Genomic DNA, 5,730 nt, shown 5'->3' with positions numbered 1-5,730 from the left:
TCTGTTAAACAGTAATAGAATAGCACAACAGGCTCTGATTAAAGGAATCCAGTTTGGTCCTTTCAATTCATATTGGTCGTGGCCAGGGGCATTGGGTCGTTCATTGTAAACCTGCTAGGCATGAGGGAGCCATTTTTGTGCATTCTCACCATGTGCGTCCCAAGCGGATCAGATCCAATTCCCTTTGAAGTCAGTGGGAGCCATTCCATTTCCTCCAGCAGGTTTCCCGTCAGGACCTTAAATCTGAAATTCACCCGTTGGCAGGGATATAGTAAAATGCCCTATGAACAATTTTAATCCCACTTTAAACTTTCAAACTGGATCTTAGCAGTGACCTAAGTGGAGCATGGGCCTTTGTGATGGCCGTCTGCCCAAGGGTGAATCTTACCCTATGGTGAGTAAAACTTTACCTAACATTGGACCTCCCCTTGGGTCACTCATGCTGTCATAAAGGGCTGCCTAGGACAGATTTGCTCATGGGTCAAAGTAGGGATGGTGGTGAGTGAAAGGAAGCAGTGCTCTTTTATAGATATGGTTTGAGTTAAGTCTTGGAATCTGTACTCCGTCAGAAACCATCTCTCCATACATGAGCAGGAAACAAACTCAGGTCTTGTAAGACAACGCAGCTGACTGAGCCCCGCAAGAAGCCGAGGAGAAATGAAAATAACTCATTCTTGGTGAAGGAGGAGATGGCTGTGCAATGAGATTTGACATAACGTCTGACCAGCCATAGGGCATGTAGCAGAAAACATTCCTGCCTGAACCAGAATGTTGTTTAGAATGTAAAAGATATCCCCAAGGGTGGGTTCCATATCCAGGGAAGAGGGAGGAACCTCTTTGATTTTAAGGCCTTGAACCTCTTCGAAGTTGAAGCAACTGTGCTGATTTACACCAAGAGAGCACCTGCATTTTCCAATAAAAATGTTTCACAAAATACCACATGCAAAATTACATTTGAATGAAAATTAAATAGCACCAGATTGTGTGACTTTAGATCATGACCTGATTATGGGAATGACACGAGAGACCTTGCCCTCCATTTTTTTTAAAGTGACTCTGTTATTCAATGCAGAGGTGTCTAATCCCAACAATAATTTATTAATATTCTAAGAATACAACCCTTTGCATGTGTGAAATGTCATAACCATACAGTTAAAGGGTAGCATAAAATCCCTCCTTTATCTGTAAGGGATTCAGAAGCTCAAATAACCTGGTTGGCACCTGACCAAAAGGACCAATAAGAGAAGAAGATCCTTTCAAATCTGTGGGGGGAGGTTTTTTGTTGTGTGCTTCATTGTTATTCTCTAGGGACAAAGAGAGGGACCAGGCAGGAAAAAAACACCTCTCCTAAAACCATACCTGAAATAAGCCTCTAAGATTACAAATTGTAAGTATAGCAAGAGAATGCGTTAGTTTATCTTTTGTTTTAGATTGTGAATTTTCCCTGTGCTAAGAGGGAGGTTTATACCTGTTTTTTGTAACTTTGAAGTTTGGCCTAGAGGGGAATCCTCTATGTTTTAAATCTTATTACCCTGTAAAATTACCTTCCATTCTGATTTTACAGAGGTGCTTCTTTTACTTTTTTTTTCTTTATAATAAAGTTCTGTTTTTTTAAGAATCTGATTGGTTTTTAGTGTCCTAAAAACCCAAGGGTCTGGTCTGTGCTTACCTTGGTTACCTATCTGGTTGGTAGATTATTCTTAAGCCTTCCCTGGAAAGGGGGTGAATCATAGAATCATAGAATATCAGGGTTGGAAGGGACCTCAGGAGGTCATCTAGTCCAACCCCCTGCTCAAAGCAGGACCAATCCCCAACTAAATCATCCCAGCCAGGGCTTTGTCAAGCCTGACCTTAAAAACTTCTAAGGAAGGAGATTCCACCACCTCCCTAGGGAACCCATTCCAGTGTTTCACCACCCTTCTAGTGAAAAAGCTTTTCCTAATATCCAACTTAAACCTCCCTCACTGCAACTTGACACCATTACTCCTCGTTCTGTCATCTGCTACCACTGAGAACAGTCTAGATCCATCCTCTTTGGAACCCCTTTTCAGGTAGTTGAAAGCAGCTATCAAATCCCCCCTCAGTCTTCTCTTCCGCAGACTAAACAATCCCAGTTCCCTCAGCCTCTCCTCATAAATCATGTGTTCCAGACCCCTAATCATTTTTGTTGCCCTCCGCTGGGTGCTTTCCAATTTTCCACATCCTTCTTGTAGTGTGGGGCCCAAAACTGGACACAGTACTCCAGATGAGGCCTCACCAGTGTTGAATAGAGGGAAGGACAGGGAAGGATTTGTGCCCTGGAAAGTTTTTAAACTAAGCTGATAGAAATAAGCTTAGGGGGTCTTTCATGCGGGTCCCCACATCTGTACCCCAGAGTTCAGAGTGGGGAGGGAACCTTGATAATGAATATTCTAAGAATAAGCCCTTTGCATGTGTGAAACACCAGCAAGTGTTTGTGACGGGCTTTGAAATCTTGAGTTCTGAGCATGCTGAAGAACTTCCAGTCTTAACATGCTTACTACGTTTGATAGCCCTAGAAAAAATGGCACGTTGGGGTGAAGGTCACAGAGGGGTCAGTTGCAGAAACAGAAATACAGCCCAATACTTCTGACTCCTCCTACCACAGGCTGAGCTCTAGGTTGATCCCCGTTACACTGTGTTACAAGATAAGATTAGGAACATGTCTTGTTGCAAAATATTTGCATCTGTGGATCTAAGCATCAGCAATAAAAACTGACTAATGCTGTGATTCACTTTATTTGTGTCTTCTTTAAATATGAATGTAGTGGGGTGGCTGCCCCACTCCTACACTAGATGGGGCTTCAGCAGGCCAGGGAGGCGGTGCAGGTGGGGGGCCAATCAGAGGCTGACTAAGAGACAGCCAATCAGGGCCAGACTCAGCCAGGCTCAGCCATATATAAAGGCGGCCCAGGAAGGGAGCAGTCAGTCTCTCCCTGACTGGCAAGGGAGGAGGACTGGCTCCTGTGTGGAAAGGTAGCACCTTGGACAGAGTAGTGCTGGGGAAGGGCAGAAGGAGCTGGGGAGCTCCGGCCAAGAAAAACCCCAGGCTGCAGGCCTTGCTACAAAGGGCTGAGCAGGTGCAAAGGGCTGAAGGGGAAGCGGCCCAGGGACAATAGTTTGACAAGGGGAGAGAAGGAGGGCAGAGAGGCTGCCGCTAGAGGGTCCCTGGGTCGGGACCCAGAGTGGCAGATGGGCCTGGGTCCTCCCCTTTCCCCCTTGTACTACACCTGGCTGAGGAGGAGCATGGCCTGATACAGGCAGTGGCTGGCCCCTGTGACAAAGGGGCTAGACTCTGAGGCTGCAGTCGGCCACTAGAGCTAATGTAGATCGAAGACTGCTGATAACACCAAACCCCCGGAAGGGGGTGAGACCGGAGCAGGGGTCACTGCTGGAGGGCAATGTCCTGAAGAGGACGCTGCCGAGCGGGGAGCAACGAGAGTCCCCAAAGCAGCAGAGCAGATGAAGGGCAAGGCACCACACACAAAAGGTGCTCCACGACTGGACAGAGCTAATTCCCAGAGCAACCAGTGGGAGGCGCCAGCGGTGATGAGTCCTAATCCTGTCACAATGAGGATAATACTTCTCCAAAGGAATTACAAGTCTGTCAATTTTCCAAGAGTGCGATAGCCTTGTAAATCTCAATATATAATTCAAGTGTCAAAAACTTCCTTTAAATCATAGCACGCTTTGGGATGAAGTCACCAGGTGGACTGTGTGCGCTACCTTTCCTTCCTTGGAAACACATCTCTATAATGGGTCAGAGTAACTGAATGAATTCTTTCCGGTTTGTGAAATGAGGTACAGGGTAGCTTTAATATTACCTTCTTTATACATGAGGATAATAATTGTGCAAAGGAACTACAAGAGTGTACATTTCAAGCTTGTTCATCTGCTGTGTAGTAATAAAAATCTCAATATAGAATTCAAAATGGGACAATTTTTGTTACAATTTAATTCTGCTCAAGTGTAAATACCCACCACTGAGAAAACAACTACAGGTAAAGGGTGTTCAAGTGCATGACAAGACTCTCAATGGTTGGTCATTGTTCACACTTACATGAGAAGATGTTTCACCCAAAAGTTCCCCCCAAAATCTTCAAAACAAAATAAAAAAAGTTTCAGAATGAACCTGTCTTAGGAGTTACTCTCAGGCTAGTGACATATCTGGAAGTGTCCAGTAGGGTTCCGGAGATACAGGTTAGTGTTTGGCATGGGTCGTCCCAACTATCGGGGTTTATTTCTGACTCTGACAGTCGCTCCCTGTCTGACCTTCGCCAGAATGTGCCTCCCTTTACCTCCGTGGCAAACAGGTAGAATTCTAACTTGCAGGGTGGATTGTCTGAAGCTTCCTCTGATCTAAGCACTTCAAAGCACTTCACAAACACTCATGAAATTTTATACGGCCAAAGAGGTGTATTATTATAGTAGTTATAACTTTTTACTGGCATTAGATGTTGTAAAAATGCATGTCAGGCTCTCACATGTCATTGCAGTGCTCAGTTCCTGACGTCTAGTCTCCGAAATTGGGGCTCTTTGATTTTTGTTCAGTGTAGTTTTGCATTTCCCTTTTTTATATATTTTGAAGTTGAAGGGTAGGTGCTGAGCCACTGTAAAAGGGAACAGTTCCATCGACTTCACATTCAAGGAAGGCACTTTACCCAGCCCAGGGTAGACAAAACAGTGTTTGGAAACAGTGTTTCTTTGCAGAGTCTGCATCTCCACCTAGAACAGCTCATATCTAATATACAGTGAAATCAGTGGGAAACATCAGCCATTGCATCTCCATCCATGAGCCACCAAGAGAACGGAGCCTTGTGAGAGACTTCAGCTAGGAAAGAAAAGGAAGAAGCAGAAAACAGACGGATTTGAAGAGACACTCAGATTGCTGTGGGATGAGACTGGGTTAATTACAAGTCTGACCAACCGAGAGCATTCTGCAAGACCCGTCTCCCACAGAAAGCTTTTCAGCCATAATTTGAATGATTTTTGAAGTGGAAAAATACACCCCCACCAGGATTTCTTCCTTCCCTCAGTTGGAAGGCACAGAATGTCACTGAATTCTAGGTTGCAGAGTAGCAGTCGTGGTAGTCTGTATTTGCAAAAAGACAAGGAGGACTTGTTTAGTCTCTAAGGTGCCACAAGTCCTGAATTCTATGGAACTGCCTTGGGGGGACAGTGAGGGGGTGTAAGGGAAAAGCAGCGGCCCCTCCCTGCAGCACCCACCTGTTGCTCCTGAATGGCTGGTGCCAAGGGCAATGACATGCAGGACCCTGGTGTTTGCACCAGGGCGCTGCCGGCAGGGGTTGGCGCCCCGCAGGGCCCAGCCTTCTCGGGGGCTCTGGGCAGCGCTTCTGGCCAGACGCAGGGCCCCTGAGCGTGGGGGGAGCTGCAGTGTGAGCGGAGGCGGCTATGGCATTTGGCGACTGGCCGCGCCCCCTGGGCAGCTCCCTCGCTCCCACCAGGGCGGTGCAGGGGAGCCTGGAACTCCAGGGCAGCGGGGGAATTTCTGACCCTCCTTCCCCGCGCTGGGGGTCTCACTGGAGGCTGCAGAGACGCTGGCTGGTCAGAGCGGCCACCAGCAAGAATTGGTGGCCGCACTCTGAGCTGTGCTAAGCCCCTGGAGCCCTTTCCTCGGGGCTCCCACCACAGCTGGCCCAGGGGCCGGATCCGTGCCGAGCTGGGCACTGGGGCGGGGGGGGGGGACCCCAG

This window comes from Chelonia mydas, chromosome 1, assembly GCF_015237465.2.
Source record: "Chelonia mydas isolate rCheMyd1 chromosome 1, rCheMyd1.pri.v2, whole genome shotgun sequence".
Lineage (NCBI taxonomy): Eukaryota > Metazoa > Chordata > Testudines > Cheloniidae > Chelonia > Chelonia mydas.
The sequence above is the reverse complement of the archived record's forward strand: the minus strand, read 5'-3'. Positions refer to the sequence as shown.